Source organism: Stenella coeruleoalba (assembly GCF_951394435.1).
Source record: "Stenella coeruleoalba genome assembly, chromosome: 2".
Lineage (NCBI taxonomy): Eukaryota > Metazoa > Chordata > Mammalia > Artiodactyla > Delphinidae > Stenella > Stenella coeruleoalba.
Window position 1 is genome coordinate 30,429,825 of NC_137147.1, and position 26,039 is coordinate 30,455,863.

Consider the following 26,039-nt stretch of genomic DNA (forward strand, 5'->3'; position numbering starts at 1 on the left):
CTTTTTGAGGTGATGAAAATGTTCTAAAATTGTGGTGAAGGTTGCACACAGCTGTAAATAATACACTAAAAACCATTGAATCGTATACTTTAAATGGGCTAATTATATGATATGTGAATTATATATCAATAAAGCTGTTATTTTTTAAAATCTCCTTTTTTCTGCAATGGCCTTTAACAGCTGTGATGAGCTCTTCAGAAGCGGGCCTCATTTTTCCTTATCAGCGGGATTTGAAATCCTACAATCACAACTTTTGTTTCTTGGAGCTCCCTACCCATCTGGATGAAACCACACTCCTTTTTATAGTTCTGCTGGCCGTGGAGGTACACTATCTGTTCTCTGAACTTTGTGAAATCTCTTCCTAAAAATCCAGGCCAAAAGATTCTCCTCCATCACGGCAAAACCCCAAGACGAAATAGCCACTTTCACCCAAAGTTCTCGGTATGAATCAGTTAGTCACAATTTCCATCTTCTGCCTTCTAAGAAAAGAACTACCAATAAGTCAAGAACTTACCAGATGTCTCCATTTATAGGGTTGAGATTTCCACGAATATACAGATAGTTGAAACACACCATTTATAAACTATTTTATCCCTGTGCCAGCTTTGAACTTACACATATTTATCCAGGGATGCATTTCAGATTAGGTTCTGGGATTGCAAAATCACAAAAGACACAGCCCTGGCCTTCAAGGTTTAACAGAAGAAGCAAACACAGAAAAATAATTTTAAGATGTTTTCACAAAGCTCCCCCAGCTTCCCTCTACCCTGGCACTTAAAACTTGACTTGTAATTTTCTGTTACTCATCTGTCAACCTGGCTTGCGCTCATGAAAACAGATGCTCCCTTTGAATTCCAAGGACTGAGAGTGCCCTGAACACAGGACAGTTTCAACAAACTGTTTGTTGATTGAACATGTAAATGAAGAAGCATGAGTATGCAAGGAGAACCAAATGTGTCCCACACAAGTTCCTGTCCTGCCCTCTTAACCTCAGCTCACTGTTACAAATCCCAGCCACACCTGGCTATAGTACAGTCCTTGTTGAGGCTGGCAGGTAGCAAATTAAGCTGAGAAAATACCCAAGTTGATTCCTTCCTCTGTCCACTCCCCTTTCCTCCATCTGAGCTCTTAGCTTTCCTACCCCTAACCTCTCCTCACCTGATACCCAGGGGGAAATGTTCAGGATGACCTTTCAAAGACAACTACTGATGAGATGGGATTTTCCTGTGTAATGCAGATGAAATTGATTTTATAGATCCAAGAACCCACCCTTACAAGGCCAGTGAAATGTATCTTTCCATCAGGGTCTTTAAAAATCCGAGGGAAAGATACTAGGAAAACTGAAAAGCTGGGAGGGCTTGTTAAGAAGGAAGGACGGGTGATTGGCATCTCCTGGACATCTATTATGTGCCAGGCACTGTGCGTGCTGCCGCCCCACTGCCATCCTAAGTGCTCCCACCTATCGGTACTAAATCCCACCTCTGAGAAGGACGTTACATACATTGTCTCATCGCATCTTGACAATAACCTTGTGAGTTAAGCATCAGCACTGTCCCCTTTTTAAACAGTAAGAAAGGTTGAGAAATTACCTGAGGTCACACTGGTAGGATGGAACCCAGGTCTCCAGTGCCAAAGCCTGTAATGCGCCCCTGCCACTTACTATGAAACACTGTGTAACACAGGCCAGCACCTTAGCCTCTGACTCCATTTTCTAAATCTCAACGATAAAAAATGAGGAAAACTCCTTCCTCAAACATTGGCGATGGAAATTAAATGAGACAATATATCAAAACAAGTGCTAGTACATAAATGACCCTGAAAAATAACACTGTTTCTTTCCTTGCTTCTCCTACTATGAACTCTCCCAGACTTAAACCCTGGGCAAGCAGTGGACACAATGTAATTTGTGTATCATCCCTCACACCCTGTCCTGGAGGGCAGGCTCTGCCTTACTCCCGTAGAATAGATGAAAGTGAAATCAGTGCCTGAGAAAAGCATCTGGGATGCCAGCTACCGCCCTACAAACCGTCAGAACCCACCACACTTGTACCCGGAAACTATTCAGAGAGAAATCTACGGTCAAAGCAGCTCTGGTTTTGCTCCCAGTGCCTCCTTCCTGAGGAATCCCAAACACCCCTCCCTAAGGCTTCTGTGCTCCACGTCACAGCCCCAGCGATAGAAACGCTGCACTTTTCCCAGGGCCTCTTTTCCTTCTCCCCATCAAACTGCACCTGAAAGCCCTCTTTTACTGGACAGATCTCTCTGTTTTGCTTGTTTTTAGAAGCCATTTTTAAAAGACAGGGAACATGAAAACAATGGTGGTTACCCCTGGGTGACAGAATGGTGGATGACTTTTTTCTTCAAACTTTCTTGTAGTTTCCCAATTTTCCACAAAGCCTTATGCAATGCTTTCATAATAAAAAAGAAAGACTCTACATTGAAATGATTTCCTTAGTCTCCTGCTGGTCATTTTCTTTTATTCTTCCTGAGTTCCCCAACAAGCTGGCAGCGTCTTGAGAACAGGACTGCTAAATTATCTGCACAACACTCAGCACAGGGGACTTCCCTGGTGGTGCAGTGGTTAAGAATCCGCCTGCCAAGGCAGGGGACACGGGTTCGAGCCCTGGTCCAGGAAGATCCCACATGCCGGGGAGTAACTAAGCCTGTGTGCCACAACTACTGAGCCCGCGCTCTAGAGCCCACGAGCTACAACTACTAAGCCCACATGCCGCAACTACTGAAGCCCACGCACCTAGAGCCCATGCTCCGCAACACGAGAAGCCACCGCAATGAGAAGCCCATGCACCGCAACGAAGACCCAATGCAGCCAAAAATAGATAAATTTTTTTGAAAAACCCAAACACTCAGCACAGTATCTGATGCACAGCAGGTGCCTGGCACAAAACAGCTCAGTCGATAGCTGTGGAGTGAATGATGAATGTTCGGGTAATATTTAGAAATGGACTTTGCCGGCTGATGGTGGGCAGACCAAGGTGCGAATGTGGCATGTCCTTAGTGGACTCGGATTATTGCAGTTGTGTATCATCATTTACAAGGTAGCTTTCAAACAGTCAATGCAGTTAAACATGAAAAGTCTGCAACCTGCAGACAAGGTGAACTACTCAAGGTGATTCACTGCTGCAGTGGTCAAGCAAGACCAGGATGGTGACAGATGCAAGATCCTTGTGCACCTTGCTATGAATGAGGACACCCCAAACTGAGCTCATAATAACCTCGGGGCTCTGTGCCCTAGTGAGATGGCACGTCATGGCCCTGGTCAGCCACCAAAATTCAACAACGCACTTTATTATTTTTTTTTTTTAGATAGAACTTATCTAATTTTTTTTTAAGATTTTTTTTTGATGTGGGCCATTTTTTTTTAAAGTCTTTATTGAATTTGTTACAATATTGCTTCTGTTTTTTGTTTTGGTGTTTTGGCCGAGAGGCATGTGGGATCCCAGCTGCCCCACCAGGGATCGAACCCGCACCCCGTGCAGTGGAAGGCAAAGTCCCAACCACTGGACCGCCAGGGAAATCCCAACAACACACTTTAAAACTAATCTTTGTCCTTAAGGTCAAATAAGCCTAAATACTAAAGCAAACTCTAGAGGGTTGATTTAACGTGAAAGAGAAGTCTCAAATATTTGGTTTGGAGGAATGACCTGAACACAAAGTTTAAAGAACGGTATGCTGGATCCAATAAACATACAAAGCCCACAACTCAACAGAAAAATCAGGGCAGTAAAAATGTTCCCCCTTTTCACCATGACCTAAGTTAACTAATTAACTTTTACTAGTGACTTCAATTCTGTTTGATCAATTGAATGTGTGTTTCCTAGAAGCACACTTGATTGCCAGGACTAATCTTACACCTGTTTCTTGTATTTGCAATTAACTTCAGTTCCATTAACCTCTCTTTAAAAATCTATATATTTCTAACATGCCTCCGACCTCTTAAAAGACACTTATTTCAAAACAATGCAGATGCTGACATGATGACAGCACGATAATTTTAGGGCGACAGGCAGAAATCAACGACAAGATGATAACTTCACAGCAGAATTCATGCTGCAAGATGAGAAAGTAAGCATTTCACCCAGAAAATACATTTCTCATGTTTTTTGGTCATGCCTTCAGTTGGGAAGTAAAATGAAAGTGTTCTTACTAGAAAAAAAAATTCTGTGGTTATTCCAAACTCTGTGCAGATTTTTATTGATTTCACCACAATTATAAATATTTACATTTCCTCTAGCTATTTGTACTAGACATAGTAGGAACCCTGAGCCTGGAACTTCTCTGGCAGGTAGGAGCCCCTCGTGAGGTTGTTTCCCACATCTCAGAAAACTGACCAAAGAGAACATTCAATGACAACTATTATTTTGACTCCACTGGAAGGGAGAAAAATACATTATCCAAAAATTTGGATAGGGATCAGACATACTCAAGTCTTCTTCAACTCCTAAAAGTTCACTCATGCACCACCCAAGTTTTCCTGGTGAAGCAATAGGAAGAAGTAAGAGAAATAGAAAGAAATGAAGTTAACTCCTGTGTAAACCATGCCTGAGTCCCCTGGAAAAGTGCAAATAGAGTCTCAAAACAACACAAGTTACTGAAACTTTCCAAGCTCCAGCTTCATCATCTGTTAAATACTGATAACACCTACCTCACAGAAATTCCATAAGGATAAAAATGAGATGGTATAAGTAAAGAACCTACCATAAAACCAACGCATGGTTGAAGTTCAGCGGAACGTATTTATGACCATTGTTAACGGAGCCCTGGTGGAGGTCACGTTGACAGGCCAAAGTCCTACAACAGATACAGGGAAAGAGACCACCAAATGGGTCACATGCCAGCTCTGGGAAATCCAGATCATCGCTTAAGATACAAAGAACTGTCCCTGACTCTCCACCGTGGTACAACACGGCCACCACGCTTAAAAATTACACCAGCAAAACCAGCCTTTCACTGGAGAAATGGGTGGGGAGCTTCCATCATCAGCATGGTATAGTGTTTAAGGGTGATGGTCATAGCAACCCTATTATATGTAGACAGGCTTTCTAGCATTCCAACAAGAAAACACATCCTATGCATACAGCCAAATCATGATTTCAACCATCTGGTCCCAACGGAAGACTGTACTAGACAATTCCCCAGCTCAGTGGCTATTGCAATGTCTGTAAATATGTATAAGAAGAAATTCTATAACAAGAACTCAACATCTTGGCTCCCACTCAGAGTCCTAATATCTATCTTGCAGGCTTATTATAAAGATTAGCAATAATGTCACACGAAGTGCCTGGCACAGTGGGTCCTCAATAAATGGTGGCCAATGTAAATTTTATTACTAGAAAGCAATAAAATCAAAAGGATGAACCTGTCATGATGCAACTGGGAATACAGTTGTTCCTTTTCAACCGAGAAGTTAAGCTGCATGAAAACGACTGGTTAAAGAACACAGTAACAAGCCTTCCAACGGGGAGTAAATCAGTAAACAGCAGGTTAATCAGTTTACCACACAAGAATGAATGTCAATGCGCCCATCCCGCTGGGTCAAATAAACAAAATGAGAAATGGTTCCTATCCTCCAAGAATCTACATCTGCCTGAGGAGAAATCACAGGGCGTTTCACGGTCTGTCTGCATGCCCTCCTTGACTCGAGGTCCTACGAAAGCAAAACCCACAATTTTACACTGCCACACGATGCACGCATTCAATAAAAATTTGGCAAACAAATGCGACATTCATTGGATGTTGGGCCTAAAAGTGTTATCTAACTCAAAAGTTTCCAAGCCTGGCTTCACTACTCAATCTGAACTTTCCAAAGACTGAGAATCTGAGTACTTAAAATGCTGCCCAGGTGATTCTGATACTCCAGGGAGACTGAGAACCATGCATCTCACCGAGCCCCCGTGAACTGTATGTATGAATGGCCTTGACAATGACCCGGTCCTAAATGCACGGGGATGGGCAACAGAACATAGCCTGGCACACCTGCGTGCAGCTCTAGAAAAGTCCTTTCTGATGCTCATTCAAACACCTGTATTTCCTCATTGTTCTACCCTGTGGGGTCTGAGAAAACAAAGGATTTCCAAATTGCCTAATGCAATTTATGACTGATGACTTCCCTATGACTGATTTTCAATTCCTGTGACAAGGGGTGACGTTCCTTCTGAGTCGTCTCCAGGTTAAACATCCTTGATGAATTAGGCATTAATTATTAAACTGTAAGCTCTTTAAGTATACAATGCAGTACACCAGCATTCCAAACAAGGGAGAAATCGAGGTGAGTTACAGCAACCAGAAAGACAGCAATGAAGGAGGTGAGCCTTGAAGGTTGAGAAAGTTACAGATAAAACTAGAGTTCAGGGGCTGGAATTGCCTCAGCAGGGACAAGGGAGACAAGATAATGGTGAAGAGCAAGATACGCAGGGAGGGGGATAAGAGAGAGAAAGAACGAAGTATATTGATTTCACCTACGTTTTGAATTGAATGGAACTAAAATCGAAAATGAACAAAGGCTCAAAGGACGTCAGAAATAGTTGGGAAGAGGAGAGAACAGAGGCCTTGCACATGAAGGCAGAAACACAGTCCTACAGTCCTGGGGAGGCCAAAGATATCAGATGAACAGGAAAGGAGAGACCCAAGAGAAAGGTCACGAAGCAGGCAGGAAAGCGCACGTTTTGATGTGCTGGAACCACTTAAATTCCTCCAGGTGGCACACGTACCTAAACGATCCATCAGAAAGAATAATCAGGCAAGACGCCCGGAGCCTGGGGCAGCAAGAGTCAAGCTGGTCAGAAAGGAGCTGCTCCAGCCACCCAGGTATAAAGGTCAAGGGTCTGTATCAGATGGTGGTCATAAAACAAAGAGGACAAGTTGAAAACGGTCAATTCAAAAGGAAGAGAAAAAGGCAAGGCTTACTCCTGGACCAGACCCAAGGTAAAAGAAAGGCAAGAATCAGAGATGACTTCTCAGAGGTGTCTGAAATGGTCAAAGAAGAAGCAGGCAGTGGTCAGGCAGAGAGAGTCAAGCAACCATGCAGCGGAGAGTAGCGAGTGCATTGGTGGATGAGTGCCAGGGAGGCTTTACTTACAAAAGCTTCAAAGTTCACTCCCGGTTCTACAAACGCACCCGGCAACAGGTGGTTTTGCTATTTTCTCTGGTCCCAGCACAGGCTGTAGTTTCTGTGTCAGCAGACAGGGAATGTCTGCTTTTGACTCTGAAATATGTAACATCACCACCAAAGTTAAAGTGCTTTGATAGGGCTCGGTGAAATGAGCCAGGCACAAGAGAACACATATCGTATGTTCCCATTTATAGGAAACGTCCAGAAGAGGCAAATCTATAAAGATGGACAGTAGGTTAGTGGCGGCCTAGGGCTGGGCGCAGGGAAGTGGGGTGGGATTGGGGAGAAGTGGGGAGTGACTGCAAATGGGCTGGAGCTTCTTTTGGGGTGATGAAGATATTCTAAAATTGTTTATGGTGCTGGTTACACTACTCTATGAACTACTGACCGATACACTTCAAGTGGGAAAACTGTACAGTAAGTGAATTAAAACTCAATAAAGGTTATTAAAAAAAAAACCTTAGGAGTGCAATAAATGGGTACTATGACTTCAGAAGCTTAGAGATTATCTCCCCAGTAAAAATGATTACTAGACTAGAGTTCAAATCAAAAGTCATTAGGCAATTTGGAAATCCTAAAAGATTTTAGGAAGTCTAGTAAGTCGTATTCCTCCTAGGGGAAAAAAATTAGGCATGGAAAAGATACAGAATTAAATATATAGATACCTTTCAAATTATTTCATACAATTGATGTAAGTTTTCTAAAACGTACTTCAAAAGGAAAGACAAAGACTTAGGATTTTATCAGACAATTATGTCAAGTGATACTGTACTGAATACCTATAGTTCAGTTTCTTAGAAGCTGAAATAAAATAACGTATAGTAAGCCAATTCAATGAAAAGCAAAAAGATTATGTAACTTAACAATTACTGAGCAGATGGGTCAACTTATTTTATAAATCTGAGGACCTGAGAAAAGCCCTAACATAAAGAGATGTTCTCTTACTTGAAAGATACCAGAGAACTACCCAAGCAATTTCTCCTCCACAATATCTACTGAAAAACATAGTCCCTGTTCCCCCGACGCCTTGCTTCAGTGTTAAAGCCATTACTGCTCTTTCCACTGAACACCCAGAAGGTGGTCAGTTATTCATCAAACGTTGCATTCGCTACATGTGTCGGGCCCTCAAAGGCACCCTTTTAAAATGGCTTTACCTTCTCTTTCTGCGTCACACAACCTGCAATGAACACACACCGCCGATGCCAACTGAATCTTGTGAACCAAGGATGAAACCAGGAGGGCAGTGAAGAAAGAGCAGTAGTGTTTCTGTTCAAACTGCCTTACGGATCCGAAGAACCAAGAACCACCATCCTATCTCTTGACTGAAGATGTTCCTAAAGAAACATCTAACTGTTGAGAAGGTATCAATTATCAGCAAATACTGCATTTCAAAGATACAACCATTTGCTACTACCTCCAAGGAAAGACATGTAATAACTTCAAAATATCACTGATTGAAATATGACTGATGCTTTCAACACTTTTACTTGAATCTTAAATGAATTTTAATTCAGTGGATTCAAATATATATTTAGCATATTTCACCTGCCCAGAAGAAAATTTTAAGCAACCAAAAAACCTAGGAATATGTAAATAGGCATTCTGCATTAGGAAACAAGGAGAATGGTCTCCCTAATAAATATGGTCTATTAGACCCTATTTGTTAACTGATCCAAGTTATGGAAAGCATAAAAAATAGAGACTTTGAGAAAGGAAAGAGCCAGGGTTTTTCCTACTACAACATCCTCCCACGTAAATAAAATCACTCTGGCCTGAAGCCATGTTTATTAAGGGGCGAGTCTGGTACCACACACCACGTACTGCCCCAATGGCTCCACACAAAGTGAAGCCCTCTGACACCCCAGAGGGAACCAAAATACCAAGTTCTCCCAAAAGCTGCTCAGGAATCACAGAATGCATCAAAGAGAAAGCTTTTCCATCTACCCAGAGAGAAAACCAGCTGTTGGAGGGAAAACGCCAACTTTCCACAATACATTCTGGCCTATGGGTTAAGCAGTTCCACAGAGTATGTAAGATGGAAACCAGTCTACTTTCCAGAAATAAGACCATCACAACGGGACATTACTCTAGAAGTTGGAACTTTTTTTCTCTCATTTGATCTCAAGAATTCTGAGAAGGGCAAACACTTTCCCCATTTCACACAGATGAGAAAACTGAAGCTCGTGAGGGTTCGCGGACCTGCCTAGCTGCCAACTTGACCTCACCCACGGATACCTCATACCCAACATGTACCCATCAGCTCAATTCTCCACCCAAACCTGGTCCTCCAGCCTTCCCCACTTCAATACCTGGCACCACCAGTATTCCAGTTGCTCAGGCCAAACACCTTGGTGTTCCCCTTAACTCCACTCTTTCTTTCACTGCGTATCACTCACCCTTCTGTGAGTCATGTTAGCCTCACTTGAGATGAGTCCAGAATCCAGGCACTTCTCATCTCCTCCACCACTGCTATCATCATATCCCACCTAGGTCATTGCTAGAACCCTTAATATCTCCCTGCCTCCACCTCTGCCCCCACAATGGAGTTCTATTCTCCACACAATGGAGTTCTGTCCTCTAAAAATATGTCAGACCAAACCCTCATTCTATCCTCAAATATGTCAGATCAAAACCCTTTGTACAAAACCCTCCAGTGGCTTCCCTTATCACTCAGAGTTGTTCACTGCTGTATATCCAGGATGAGAACAGTATCTGCCACCTATCTAGAAGGTGTTTACTGAATATTGCTGATTAGTAAGTGAAGGAAAAATGGCCACAGTCACAGAGCCAGGGCTACACAAATCTTCCAATGTTCTTTTGGTAACAGGAGACCAGATTTATAACAGCCAACAATCCACATGAGAGAAAATTCTTAAATTTTACTCTGCGTAACTGAACCTTATAACACATAATCAATACTATGTCAAATTTCTAACAACAAATTAAAATAAAAATATCATTTTATAAAGCCATGAAGGAACTGCCCTGGTGGTCCAGTGGCTAAGACTCCAAGCTCCCAATGCAGGGGCCCGGGTTTGATCCCTGGCCAGGGTACCAGATCCCACATGCATGCTGCAACTGTGAGCCCCCATGCCACAACGAAGACCCGGCGCAGCCAAATAAATAAATAAAGATTAAAAAAAGAAAAAAGCCATGAAATCTCACACTAGGTTATCTGAGTATTGCGGATTTGGCAGCATGCCAGCTTATTATCACAGCACTGGTACACAGATCTTCCGTGTGACATGATGTCACCATACGTCAAGACCGCCTCACACATAAATGACAAGGGCTCTAAAAGACACAGAACTGGGCACCTAGGAGAAGAGGTGCTAAGCATTTCTAAAACTCTACACGCTGGCACTACACCAATCATCTGAAACAGGAATTAAGTTTCTAGCGTGTTACAAGTAACATCAGAAAGGCTAGCTTTAAAACTGTCTCCTGCCAAAATTACAAGGAAAGACTTTCAGCTGAGTTAAAATGTTGATTATTTTCAGATCAGAGTGAAATTAATACTAAAATTATCCACCAATGAGGAATTTTCCCACTAAAATGTTTGAGTTAAAAACAAAAACTCTAAATTTCTCTTTTTTTAAGCTCTTTCAAAAACACTTCTACTATCTGCAAAAAAAAAGCCCTTAATCTCACTAAACCATAATAATAAATTCACAGAATTTTAACAGTTGGCCTTAAAGGAAACTGAATTCAACCCTCAACCTTCCTATTACAAATGAAAAAGTTACCTGGTATATAATAAGTGAACAATGAAGACCTGTTAAATGAATGAACAAATCAATGACAATCCGAAAGGGGTGTATGACTTTTAAGATCTCACGATTAATGGAAAAATCCAGGATCGGCCAAAACTAGGTGTTTAGATGCTCTTGGAGAGGGCTTGGAAGTAGAGGAAACGAAGATTTGAAAACCATATCTGGGTCCTCAGGAAAACCTTAAGCAAAATTCATTAAAGCCAGTTTCCTTCAGTTCTGTTACTTAGAAAAGCACTTGATAAAGTAAATTTAGCCAAGACAGGTCTCCTTGGAAACCAAAAGGCAGAATTGTCTAGTGTTTCTTTCTTCCTCCACACAAAGAATATTTAATGTAGAACTATTTTCATAATAAACAACTACAATTGTTTTGCATCAAAAGTAAAACAGGTGGCCTTTGGCAAAAAAAAGAAAAATCCAACCAGCTGTGCGGACTGGAACACTGAGAAGGACCACATCAACCACTAAAAGAATGGCAGCCACATGAGGGCAGGAGCCATGCATCCTTTTCCACTTGAAGCAGCCACTAGCCCCTGGCATAGAGTGAGAGTCAATAAATACTTATGAAATAAATGAGTAAATTACTCCTTATGGACCCACCCATGTAGACTTAAATTCATTTGGTCACCACTAAACAACGCTTTACTACAGGCCTACTATATGCAAGCATACTACATTTTTCCTCCATAGAAATTCTACCAATTGTACCCTCAAGTAATACACCCAACCAAAATATCCTTATAGTTTCATTAAGAAGGTGAGAAAGTATGTCTTAAGTAGCCTAAATTACTTACTAAAGCAGCCACTGAGTTTGCTGTTCTGGGTTCAATCTCTATCCTTCAACTCATCCTATACAACCCAGTCAGGTGAATTTTGTGTTCTTTGCACATCCTAGAAAATAAAACCATACTGTGTCTAAGTATTCTAACTCTGTACGTGGCCCACTGCTATTCAATGAGCAGAAATGGCAAATCAGCAACTACTGGATTGGAATGGGGAAGACAATAGAGTGTCAAGAAAAAAAAATAGTGACGGGTCTTATAATAACTGATCCCCATTGAAAATCTTGAGATTACTATCAGAGGCTTTCATTAAAGACCCCCTTTTAGTGCAGTGATAGAACTGACACAGATGGTTTGAGGTATTTATACCCATTGAGGTACACATCCAATCTTCAAGACCAATTCAAGGCCCATCACCTTTTTGAAGCTTTTGCAAGCCATTGGATTCAATATCCAATGAAGTGCTAGACTATAGCTCTTACTATACTAGTTGCCGATTGACAGCCTCACATACATTCTGCCATTTAAATCACCTTATGGGGGCTTCCCTGATGGCGCAGTGGCTGAGAATCTGCCTGCTAATGCAGGGGACACGGGTTCGAGCCCTGGTCTGGGAAGATCCCACATGCCGCGGAGCAACTAGGCCCGTGAGACACAACTACTGAGCCTGCGCATCTGGAGCTTGTGCTCCGCAACAAGAGAGGCCACGACAGTGAGAGGCCCGTGCACCGCGATGAAGAGTGGCCCCCGCTCGCCGCAACTAGAGAAAGCCCTCGCACAGCAACGAAGACACAACGCAGCCAAAAATAAATGAATAAATAAATTTTAAAATAAATAAGTAAATAAATCACCTTACTTCATTCTTTAAGTGGGTCTAGTCCCCTCCAAAAAATGAAAACTTCTTTGAATTGTTTTCTCAATTGTTAATCTATTACTTCTCTATTTCTCAGCACCTACAATAGCATAAGTTAAAAATAAGTGTCACTCAAACTTCCTGATTTCAAAATGTATTACAAAGCTAAAGTAATCTAAAAAGCTAAAGGTGGTACTGGCATAAAGACAGACAAACAGATCAATGGACTAGAACAGAAAGCCCAGAAATAAACCATCGTGTATATGGCCAGCTGGTCTTCAACAAGGATGCCAAGACCACTGAAAGGGGAAAGCACAGTCTCTTCAATGAATGGGGCTGAGAAAACTGGATACCCACACACAAAAGAATGAAGCTGGATCCTCGTCTTCCACCACAGACAAAAATTAACTCAAAATGGATTAAAGACCTAAATGTAAGAACTAAAACTATAAAACTTCCAGAAGAAAACACAGAAAGCTTCATGACACTGGACTTGGCAATGATTTCTTGCATATGACGCTAAAAGCACAGGCAACAAAAGCAAAAATAGACAAATGGGATTACATCAAAATTTAAAACTTTCATGCATCAAAGGACACAAAAGAGCAAAAAGAAAACATACAAAATGGGAGAAAATATGTGCAAATCATGCATCTGATAAGGTGTTAATATCCAGAATATATAAAGAACTCCTACAACTCAACAAAAAAATCAAATAACCTGATCAAAAGATGAGCAGACTTGAAAAGACACTTCTCCATAGATGATAGGCAAACGGCCAACAAGCATATGAAAGATGCTCAATATAACTTATCAACGGAGAAATGAAAATCAGAACCACAATGAGATATTACCTCACACCCATTAAATGGCACTATCAAAGAAACAAAATAACAAGTGTTAGCAAGGATGAGGAATAACACTGGTACACTGCTGGTGGGGTATAACCTCTATGAAAAACAGAATGGAGGTTACTCAAAAAACGTAAAAATAGAGCTACCATACGATACAGAAATCCCACCTTTGAGTATATATCCAAAGGAATTGACAGCAGGGTCTCAAAGAGCTATGTGAAAACCCATGTTCATAGCCACACTATCCACAATAGCCAAGAGGTAGAAGCAACCCAAATGTCCATCTATGGATGAATGGATAAATAAAATGGGATATAGACATACGATGTAATATTATTCAGTCTTAAAAGGGAAGAAAATCCTACCACATGCCAACATGTATGAACCTTGAGGACACTATGCTAAATGGAATAAGCCAGTCACAAAAAGACAAATACTACATGATTCCACTTATATGCTGTATCTAAAGAGGTCAAATTCATACAAACAGAAAGTAGAATGGTGAGTCCCAGGGATGGGGAGAGGGGAAAGGAGAAGTAGTTTAATGGGTAGAGTTTCCAATTTGCAAGATGAAAAGAGTCTGGACTTCTGTTTCACAACAATATGAATATACTTAACACAACTAAACTGTATACTTAAAATGGTTAAGATGGTAAATTTTACACTATGTGTTTTTTATCCCAATAAAAAAAGTAAGTGCAAACACCAAGTTGGATTTACTCGTTCTACCTCCACTGCCGGAGTCGAAGCAGCCTGACCCTTTCACCTGCTGGCAGTCATTTCCAAATTTCTTCCAAGTTGTCTTTTTTAATCAAGGGAACTGTACACGTGATCGAAGGCCCTCCCTTTACCTTACTGTCAAGCATAAATCCAAAAATGACATAAAAGCCATTGTGTTCTCAACTGGGTGGGAGAGAAGCATAACAGAATCACCTATTGAGTTTCTTCAAACCACCCAACCCCTCTACCCAGAGTAATACCCCAGAGTTCACTGAGGTCCTCCACCCTCCCCCAAACACACACCTGGCCCAACCCGCTGAAAACCACTATTTTAAAATGCTCCCTTGAAAATGACCTTCAGAACAATCCCACTGAAAGCAATTATTAGGCTGAGGCTCTAACTTTTTTTGCTGTACGTGGGCCTCTCACTGTTGTGGCCTCTCCCATTGCAGAGCATAGGCTCAGCAAGCCCGCTCCGCGGCATGTGGGATCTTCCCTGACCGGGGCACGAACCCATGTCCCCTGCATCGGCAGGCAGACTCTCAACCACTGCGCCACCAGGGAAGCCCTGAGGCTCTAACTTTTAATAGGCCTTTTCTGTGAATCCTATAGCTCTCCATAACCTATCATGTATCTACTGAAACATTATCGTCATGCAATTATTATACCTCATTTCCTATTACAAAGGATCAGTACTAAGATGCCAATTTAAAGAAAAAAAAAGTAACACTGAGACTTGGAAGAATCACAGGCATTTCTCAAACTGGAAAAGAGATGAGGGTCAGGAACCACATTCAGTCTCAAGCCTCCTAACAGGTTTCCCAAGGGCACATTCTGAGCCAGGAGTCAAACCCCACCCCAAACATATATACACACAGAGCACCCTCTCTTTACACATGAAATTCCAGCTACTCAGAAGTTAGACTCTGACAAAATATATTGGCAGAAGCTTCTGAGGTCTTCGCTGGGGCAGCCAGAAGTACGGTTAGGGAAAAGGGAGGAGTTAAATCAACTACACACTAACCCTCATGTCAAGAGTAAGAACACTTGTTTTCTAAGTCTTTGAAAGAAAAGGCAATATGGTTCCCAAAAGTCACATGCTTATATTTCTTGCAAAAATATGGGAAAATACTTCTTTCCATTTTTTTCCCTAACTATGTACAAGTGAAGCAAGGAATAAAAGTTAGTCAAACTGGGTGAAAATTTTAGAACATTCTATTAATGTATAATTATATATCCTATTGGTATCTCCTTATAAGTACCCTCTCTTCTTGAAGGCATGAGATACCACAGTTCAGTTATCACAGTTGCTTTGCTGAAAGCATCAAGAAATGAAAAGAAACTTGTAAAAACAAATAGTCAATCAATTCTGAGAACTAAGATGTTAAAGGAAATGCAAGGAGCTTAGAATATATCAAACTAGAATCCCTATCTAGGCAAATAATTGAGAATATGAAAAAACTGAATTCGAAAAAGATACTATAAAAGCCAATGTAAATGATATTGATCATAGTCAAGTCTCGATTATAGGAACGTGGTCATTCAGCACATGGTCCTTTGCTTTTTACTTCGAAACAGCTTTATTCCGAGAAGTTTGGAACTCATTCTAAAAGGAAGCAAAACATTAAGCCACAAAAAAACTACCAACGACTATACTTGTAGCTTTGGTAAAAGGCTTCCTGCAAAAAACAGAAAGAGAAAAGAGGAATAACCAAAATTCACTCTGGTGTCTGCGAAATTCATTTTTAACCTAAGACCTGCTTTGGAGGAGGAGAGAGGAATAAAGGAATCCAGCGGCCGCCACGGTTGGATGGTCAGTTGGCTCAAGTTGCCTCTGAGTGACCCCTGTATGTGTACACATCAGTAACCCTCCCTCTGCAGGCCAACGTTCTCCAGCACACATACATTCTCCTCGTGCCTCTCCATAATTGAAAAAAAAGGGAAATCTAACATTATGTAATTGCCCGCTTCCCACAATTTAAAGTTAGGCATACTACAATCCTAATTAGAGGGGGAACTTAGTGCAACATGACAAGTAACAAATTAGAAATCTACAGGCTGAAAATTCTCATCCCAGACCTCCTGAGGCCAAGAGAAACAGCTTCGCCTGCCTCTGTGGCACACCCCCAATGCACTACTGTTGACTAACGTCCAATGAAAGAAGCCCCTGACATTCCTCTGTGTCACTGTGGTGTCATCTCTCTAGATTTTCAAGAAAGTTTTCATGTTACCTTTGCAACTGGGGTTACCTCACTCCTCCCAGGCCAGAATAAAAGGAGAAAATGGATGTGGACCAGTCCTTACCCTCAAAAGATACACCCAGTGGATTTTCTTACCCACTTGATCACAAACCCAGTCACACTCGTGCTATTCTAACCCTCACTCAAATCACCTGCCTTTAAGAGATCCAAAGAAAAGGGGCTCTTTCCCACGTTTCTATGACTCGCTCCACAGCTCATCAGAAACCCACCAAAAGAAAAAATGAGCTCTCATCTGAGGATAAGTAACTTAATTTGTATTAAACCTTTGGAAAACAAAGGGCCATCAAAGTGTGTGGGCTTTGTTTGGCTTTTTTCTTCTTTATTAGCTAAGCACAGCAGAAAACTAAAAACAAAAATCCAATGAGGCCAATTTATTTCCCACACCAAACCAGTAAAAGCGCAATGGATATAAAGTTGGACTGTCGATCTAAAGGGAGAGTAGAAAACCCCTATTTTAAATAGCACTGTATGTGGAACAGACACAGATTTTTTTGTGAGTGCTGAAGGAATAACATAATGCTTTACCCTCCTCGGGAAAGGGAGAGTCCCTCATCTAAAGGGCAGTCACCCAAGGGGCAGGGATGTTTCTTCTCTCCTGGCTCAGATTACCCCAGCGGAAGTTGGGTGGTGCTATAGAAATCACTCACGTTTTCAACAGGAAGCTCCTACAACACTGTCCTGTTTTATGTGTAATTATACCTCCACCTAACAGATCCTCCCTAGCTCCTACCCCTGCCCCCAGTAACCCATACATGAAGCCACTGTTCCAAAAATAAGGGAGGCACACCACTTTCTTTTACAAATGAAAAATGAGTTTAAGAAGAGAAAAAAAAGGTGGTCAACTACAACAAATTAAGTCTGGCTTCTCTAAAGAACATCTAAGTATATTACGCTCTGAGTTAACCAAGATTCCTTTAAAAAAAAAAACAACCTACAGGCTCTACCATGTAAATACTTTAACTAACTCAATTTCTTTTGCTATAACTTTGTAATTTGAGTAACTCTAAACCTGAGTTACCAAACACTACATCCGTGTGGTTTTCATGGCTTTTCAACCTTCACGTACATTTTGTTTCATTAAGTTTTTCTTCTTCTCATTTTAGACATGTAATAAATACTGAACACTTGAGTGGGGGGAAAGAGCAGTAAATAAATTTTAACATAAGACTCTAAGGTAGGGGGGAAAAAAAAACCAGGAAGCAAAAGAGTACAGTTAAATCTGAAAACATGCCTTCCAATCACTGCATGATCACTGACTAGTTCTTCTACACCCTTTAAAAAAATCACTTCAACTTTCTGGGCTTCAGTTTCCTCATCTGTAAAATGGGGAAGAAGGGTGAAATGATTTATACTCAAAATCCCTCCTAAACCCAACAATCTATGAATCTGTTCATCAGGAAGCAAGAAAATGCAATTGCAAGTAAGACTATGGTTTACAAATTACTTTCGTACATATATTCTCAATAATTTTTGCAGCAAAGCAGTGAAGCAAGCATTGTGCCCACTGCTGCAAAAAAAGACGCTGTTTCAGAAAGTTCAGGAAGAGGTTCGATTACTTTTTAAGATCCCATAGCTGGAAAATTTGAAACCCAGGCCTTCTGAGGACAAATACTGGGCCCCATTATTTAAAAAATTAATTTAGGACTTCCCTGGCGGTGCAGTGGTTCAGAATCCGCCTGCCAATGCAGGGACACGGGTTCGAGTCCTAGTCCAGGAAGATCCCACATGCCGTGGAGCAACTAAGCCCGTGCCCCATAACTACTGAGCCTGCGCTCTAGAGTCCACGAGCCACAACTACAGAGCCCACGAGCCACAACTACTTAGCCCACATGCCACAACTACTGAAGCTTGCACGCCTAGAACCCGTGCTCCTCAACAAGAGGAGCCACCCCAATGAGAAGCCCGTGCACCACAATGAAGAGTGGCCCGCTTGCCGCAACTAGAGAACGCCCGCACGCAGCAAAGACCCAATGCAGCCTAAAATAAATTTATTTAAATTTATTATAAATAAAAAAATTAATTTAAATAAGTTACAACTCAAATAATTGCCTGCTCTGCAAAACTTTTATGGGGGCTTCAGCGTATCAGAACACCAAACCAGGGAAGGTCACTGCAAATGGCCCCATTGCACTGTATGTTCCTTGAGGCAAGCAACACACTTTTACCCACCACTAGAACCACAGAACTCAACAGCATGCCTCCCAGACAGAGGCACTCAATAACTACCTTTTGACTTAATACAAATCTCAAAAGATTAGGAATATGGTGACATTATGAAGGAAAATTTTTTTTCTGAATTTGAGATATGAACTTCTGCAATCTCAGTCCAAAGGAAGAAAGAAGCATTCTATAACAGAGCACTAGCTCTATATGTGGGGGATGAGTCTATTTGTCTTCCTTAGAGAAAGTCCAGTTCGGTCAGTGAATCAAAAGGCTCAAATCTGCCACGTCACCTGAAAATCTTCAGGCTAGGCACACTTCATATGCACATTGAAGTGGACCAACAGAAATGACAGCAGGACAGTGAAGACCAGTAGAAGCACATAACCATGTTATCAATCACTACATACTTTCCCCTAAACTGGAAAGAGTCAAAGAATCCATACTCTTACACTGTTCTGCCTATTCTCATGCTCCTGTTTCACAGCTCAAAGAGATAGAAAACAGCCATGTATTGAAAAACTCAAACTGCAAAAGTAAGACAGAACGGACACACGTCCCAACTCATAGTCAACCAAGATCCTCCAAAGTTTACAGAATCGCTCATCTCAAGCAAAATCATGACTTCAATAAAGTTACTAGAAGGACTTCCCTGGTGGCACAGTGATTAAGAATCCGCCTGCCAATGCTGGGGACACGGGTTCTGAGCCCTGGTCCGGGAAGATCCCACATGCCGCGGAGCAACTAAGCCCATGCGCCACAACTACTGACCCCGCAAGCCACAACTACTGAAGCCTGCGCGCCTAGAGCCCGTGCTCCACAACAAGAGAAGCCACTGCAATGAGAAGCCCGCGCACCGCAACAAAGAGTAGCCCCCGCTCACTGCAACTAGAGAAAGCCCGCGCACAGCAACGGAGACCCAATGCAGCCAATAAATAAATAAATAAATTTTAAAAAATAAAAAAATTTTAAAAATAAAATTACTAGAAGGTGTACTTTAAAACTTGTTAAAAAAAATCAAGATGGGCTGGCGGGTGGGGGTGGGGAGACCTACACCAAAATTACACACCTAATTCAATGCAAAAGCAAAGTTAAGAAAGTCAGGAAAAGTATGTAAGTAAGAAAGTCATATAAAATTTCAGTGAGCTGCTTTGCAATTATTACTGCAATTATTACCAGGAGTTCAAGTCAACCTTGTCACAGAATCCTACGATGAACTCACAACTAATACTGACACTTCACCTCTAAAAAGTTCACTGCACCAGAACTGCAATTTCAAACTCAAGGAGCAGTACCAGGAACCGCAGAGAAGCTAACAGCAACACCTACTGACTGTCTTGAGCCACTTGCCAAACTTGTTCTCTCAGTCAACTAGAGAAATCTAATGATACAGTCAACTTCAGGACTCCTTTACTTAAGCATAAAGAGATAAGAAAATAAGTTGTCAGCCACATAATACCATTCATCTGGCAAAATCTCTTATTTTGCCCCTAGCCATTTACGTGCAAATCATCACCCAAATCATTTTGAATGCACTGTTAATTGCTAATGCCTGAGTATAATTTATTCCATAGGAAAAAAGTTTTAATATTCTCGTTAATAACTGGTATGTCATCTAGTAGTCAGACACTTCAGTGACCATAAACTTCTTTATGAAAACCTTTTATCTGAGACTACTGCTGTTTCTACTGTTCTATATTATTTCCATCGGCTTTTTTTTTTCATCCTGGTAAAGGTGGCTTAATTGCAGCTTTCAAAAAATGAAGGGGGAAGGTGAAGGTCATTAAATCAGGATTTTAGAGAAAATACTGTTACTAAACTGGGTGCAGAGAATGATTGTATAGGACTTCATCTTGTACTTTTCCAAAAGATTAAGTCAGAGAATCTTTGCCTTGGATGAATATTCCATATGAGAAAACGAGAGAAAGTTGACACTTAACTCCCACAGAGTACCAGTATAAAAACAATGTCTTTAAGAGTCTGAGTCAGAGTTTCAACATGAAAGGTTTGCTTTACAGAGGAAACGCCAACCCCAGTCCATCCAGATAGACCTGGAACCTGATTCAAGTCAACACCTTTACTCTAAAATTTGCATCGCGTCACTGGCTCCCAGTTTAGAAATGTAATCGTTTAGCAGGTAGTAAGAATTTCAGTAAGTGCTGCCTCTAAAATACCCGTCATAATAAATAAGATCTGTAAGGTAAATGCAGTCTAGGATCCATCAGTCCCCAAAGCTTCTCTTCAAAACAAGCATCAACAACTCAAACATCTTCCTTGAAAGTGAGCCATTTCCCTTGCCTATGTTTTCCAAACGGTGAACCCAATGAAATTTCAACCTGTCCAACAAGATTACTTGTCCACCTAGAAATGCCGTGGAGCGATAGGGAGCTTGGCAAATACCCTTTAAGGTCAGGATAGAAGTTGGAAACAGATGGGGCGAAGGAGAAAAACTTCTTTTTTGCAGTACCTTCTCGCCTTCCCACCCCTCTTGTGGTTTACTTACTCCAAGAAAAGCAGGTTTGAGCAGCTCCGGCTTTCACTTCCCCCAGACCCCGGGAGAGAAACGAACCACCCGCGGGCAACGAGCTGCTCTTCCCCCTTTTTCACGATCAAACCTCTCGGCCTGTCCCTCCGGCATAGCCTGCAAAGCGCTCACCCAGGTGACTGAACTGGAAGAGTCTCCCGGTGGAGACGAGAGCAGCCTGGTGGGCGCAGCCACCCCAAGGGGTCGCGGGTCTCCTGGCCTCTCTCACAGACGCCTGGCGGAGAGTTGTGCAGATTCGGATTCCGAGGTGCGCGCGCCCGCGCGCGCCGGGCGCAGTGCAGCTCGGACTCGCCCCCCGCCGGGCTGCGCTATCAGCACGCCACCAAATCGGAAATAAAACTTTGACCGGCCTCTCGGCGTCCTGCTCCGTGCCCTGGACCCGAGCCCCGGCCAGAAATGGGGTGCGGGCTGTCAACAGTCTTGCACCCCCGCTCCCCTGCCCGGACCCGGGGCGCGGGAGCCACTTACCGCTCGGCCCGGCCTCCCGGTGCCGCCGCACGTCCGGGGCGCGTCCGCCGCGCGCTCTCCCTGGGGTAAAAAAGAAACCTTACAGACGGTCGGCGCGCGCTCACTCGCCGCCTGCTCTGCGGAGAACGGCAGGCGGCGAGGCAGGGGCGGGCGCCGAGCGGAGGGGGACCCGGGGGAGGCGGGGGCGGAATCAGCCCAACTCCCGAGCCTGGCTCCGAAGGGGACGCGGAATGCAGGCTGGAGAGCAGCCGGCTGGGGCCGCGCTCCCGGCGGAGTGGGGGCGGAGGTGCCCCAGTCCCCGGGCATCAACTATTGTCTGGGCGCTCGGGTCCCCACTCGCGCCGCCTCCGAGGCTCAGCGCTCCCCATCCCACCCGCCTGCCTCCAAGAGAAAAAGCTGAGGGGGCGGCCGGCGCGGGAAGCGAACTCGGTGTGACTGAGCGGCCGCGGCCAAAGTCCGAAGTGGACGCGGGGGAAAGGGGAGGTGCGTGCCGAGTGGGGGAGGGGACAGGTAACTGCAGAGGGGGCGGGAAGGCCCGGGAGGATTGGTGGGGGGAGGAAATGGGGAGGGAGCCACGGAAGCAGGAGAGGGTGGAGTGGCTGGCGGGGGCCGGCCTCTGAAGCCCAGACCTGGCCCTCCCCGGGGACCCTCCTCCCGGAGACTCAGCGCCGCTCTGACTTTTTGCTCACTCGCTCACGCAGACAGTGAACTCGCTCACAAAGTTGCCGGCGGTGGCGGCGCCTCCCTCGCCCTTCCCCTCCCCGCCCCATTCCTTCCCCTCCTTCACTCCCTCCCCAACTCTCGGGTGAGATCACCGCTGTGCAGCTCAGCTCTGCGCTCAAATCTCGCGAGAGAAGAGGCAGCTCAGCCCAGACGGCGGGGGAAGTGGAAGGAATTAGAGGAAGGTGGGGGACCGCGGAACTCCTCGTTGCTATGACGACGGCAAAGCCCTGGATTCCTGTCTCCTGCAGAGAGCCCAGGCAGCAAACGTGGGTGTCGTTTGCAACCTGCCCCCTCCCTTGCCCGACGCCCTAATGGTGGGGAAAGCAAGGGCTAGAAGCTAGAACCTATTTGAGAGGGCATCTGGAGAAGACCAGCGTCATGATATCTGGCTAAATCTGGCAAATGAGGCTAATTATTTAAGAGATTCTGGGACAGATTTCTGCCATAGAAGTCAGCACATATCTGAACCCCCAATTTCCTACCATATATTCAGTTTTTCGACCTTCCTGTCTAATTTCATCCCCCACCCCTCACCCACTCCGTACGCTCCCTCTCTCCTCCCCGCCCCCCCCCCCATCACCACCGCCACCACCAGACTGAGCTCCTTGAGGACCTGCCTTATCCATCTTTGTATTCTCAGCGCTTCCACAGGCTTGGTACATAGTAGGTATTTACTTAATGTCTATGGTGGGAAATGAACGCCACAAGCTGTACGTGTCCTCAGTACTTTCACCCTACCCTGGAAAGTACTTATGCTTAGACTATGAATTTCTGCTCCACAGTTTGGCTTTTGACTTTGCTAAACTATCCTTCCATTTCTGTTCACACATTATTACCTATTTTTCAAGAGTTACAATCCCTCCTTTCTCTTTCTCCATCTTTGTGTCATAAAAACCCTATTCACCATGGGGGACCAGGTAATCATTAAGCTTCTTCAGATACCATCCTACCTACTCCAAAATGCTGTTGAGAATGAAGATGACATTTTCTCATCCCCTGTTTCTTCTTTTGATTGTAGAAACTTTTCTTTGGGGGTTTTATATACTCACTGCCTAAATAAAATGGATACTGTTAATAGAAGTTAAGCTTAAACTTTCGATGTCAAAATGAATGAGTAAAAATAGATTCCGTGGGGCTTCCCTGGTGGCGCAGTGGTTGAGAGTCCGCCTGCCGATGCAGGGGACACGGGTTCGTGCCCCGGTCCAGGAAGATCCCACATGCCGCGGAGCCTGCGTGTCCGGAGCCTGTGCTCCGCAACGGGAGAGGCCACAACAGTGAGAGGCCCGCGTACCGAAAAAAAATAATAATAATAATAGATTCCATGATATGTGAATTATATCTCAATTTTTTTTAAATTCCATCTCTATTTACATAAATACGGGGAAACCATTTTTTAAATAAATCCCTTGGAACTAGAAACCCAAAAAGTACATAAAGATTCTTTTAGGTTACATGCAAGCTTAAATGTCATGTCGGTGAAAGTTTTTATGTTAGAAACCTAGTGATATAGTGATACAGTGATAAAAAACACTAGACAAAGTCAGGAAACTACGTCTTGAGTTTTTCTGTGTTGCTAATAATTGAGTCTCCTTGAGAAGTTATTTAATCTTTCTGATTCTTCAACTCTAAAATGAGGGGTAGCCCACATGTTAGGTCATTATAGCTTTAAAATTCTGTGGCTCTTAGACCTATACAAATTTCCAGTAAATAACAGATATTTTCCTTTTACATCAAACAGAATTTTTTAAATGTTTCATTTTACAGTAGGTCAGTTTCACAAAGTTCAGCTACATGTTGACAAGTTGCTTTTCAAGTTCTCGTCTCAACTGTAAAAACAACAGGGACTTCCCTGGTGGCGCAGTGGTTAGGAATCCACCTGCCAATGCAGGTGACACGGGTTCGATCCCTGGTCTGGGAAGATCCCACATGCCGCGGAGCAGCTAAGCCTGTGAGCCACAACTACTAGCCTGTGCTCTAGAGCCCGCGAGCCACAACTACTGAGCCCACATGCCACAACTACTGAAGCCTGAGTGCCTAGAGCCCGTGCTCTGCAACAAGAGAAGCCACCCCATGAACAGTAGCCCCCACTCACCGCAGCTAGGGAAAGCCAGCATGAAGCAATGAAGACCCAACGCAGCCAAAAATTAATTAATTAATTAATTTTTAAAAATTGACCATGTTACAGTAATTTCAAAGGGAATCCATTGTTATTTACTTTTACACTAACTCAAAACAGATTTCTTGTTATTTAATAAATATGCTAACCCAAAGACCCAAACTAAATACATCCACACCCCCACCAAAATAACTATAAGAAGGAAGGAGGGAGGGAAGGAAGGGAAGAAGGAAGAAACGAAGGAAGGAAGGGAGGGAGGAAGGAAGGAAGGAAGGAGGAGAAGAAGGGTGAGTCTTAAATTCACAGACTGGTATTTTTAGTATCAAAGTTTTACAAAGAAACACATTGGAGCATCACCATCAATCCTGTTGATCTGTTTTCAGGAGCTACCTTTCATAACATAGCACACTATTGTAAATCACTTGTTCATTTGCCCTGGCTCGGCTTTTAACATAGTTTTGCCCTTAAAGGATGGCTGCCAATCTGTATCCACCAACCCAGTACAATTTCAGAACCACCTGTTTTATGACTCCCAGATAGCCATTTGATACATTTGAAAAAACTGACCCAAGTGCTAGCCAAATCTATTAACTTTTTTCAGTGTTTCTTATGAGGCTCAAGAGATGGGTATTGGCCTCAAATTACAAAGATAATTTCCCTAACCTTCAGGCATAGTGGAAGAGTAAAGACTGTCCTAGGGTTCTAAAACTGCTCTTTCAAGACCCTAGGCTACTATTTACCCCTCATTGGTGGCAGAACTTTCAGCAGTATGTCTGAAGGAAATAAAAGGCAAAATTCACCAAAGCTGAGGTTTCAACTACCTGGTTCTCTGGGTCAAGGCACTCTGTCTGCATCTTCCCTGACCTTCCTGGGGTTTCAAAATAGCAGACAAGGAGCAGCAGAAGAGGGAAAGTGAGACTAGAGAGTTTGTCAAGCACAGATTAGATCTCAGCCACTTCCTGCCCACTCCATCTGTTGGCTGTCTATCCACTTCTGCCCAGCCCCCTCCCCGACACGCTCAAGGGACATGTAACCTTTTCTCTGATACGAGCTCCCTCCCTATTAACTTCTCAGTTTGTTAAAGCTCAGTTGAATTCACCTTCCTCTGGTTATTCGCTTCTACTCAACAATGCACCCTAACATATCAAATATGGAATGAATTTTGACACAAAGGCCTACCAAGCAAGGAAAATATATGTTTTTATTAATATTATAAACATTGATTCACATTTGCATGTTTTACAGTTAAAATCTGGTCTACCCAGCCTGTATCATCAGTTCAGAACTTCCTGTTATTGGCTATACAGCTATAGGGCATTACTAACTAATATTCAGAGAAATGACTCAACCATAAAGAAGGACCAAAGTGCTCCTCAAATCATCCAAGATTAAATTATATCCAGTGCTGTTTCACTTTTAGGATTTTATTGTTTCAGCCCTAGGTGATATAATTCTATTGACCTGAATACTAGATTTCTTAGAACACCTCATTCTCCCATTTACATTACAGTATTTATTACATGTTTAAAACATCAACTAGGCTTCCCTGGTGGCGCAGTGGTTGAGAGTCCGCCTGCTGATGCAGGGGACATGGGTTCGTGTCCCGGTCCGGGAAGATCCCACATGCTGCAGAGCGGCTGGGCCCGTGAGCCATGGCT

At 43.1% G+C, this 26,039-nt stretch overlaps 1 protein-coding gene across 17 annotated transcripts in view; it reads right to left on the reverse strand.

Annotated features, from left to right (window-relative positions):
* SIPA1L1 (signal induced proliferation associated 1 like 1) overlaps positions 1–26,039 on the reverse strand; it is a 503,209-nt gene that overhangs the window by 356,376 nt on the left and 120,794 nt on the right. For 7 of the 17 annotated variants that reach the window (XM_079911869.1, XM_079911868.1, XM_079911859.1 and 4 more), the window contains exon 1: positions 21,543–22,293. The exons of 6 other annotated variants lie outside the window; for them this stretch is intronic. The gene's annotated coding sequence lies outside the window, so the exon portion shown is untranslated. Of the gene's footprint in view, positions 1–11,693; positions 11,723–21,032; positions 21,151–21,185; positions 21,499–21,542; positions 22,294–26,039 lie in introns of those variants that run through there. 4 more of the 17 variants (XM_079911874.1, XM_079911878.1, XM_079911861.1 and 1 more) reach the window with 4 other exon arrangements.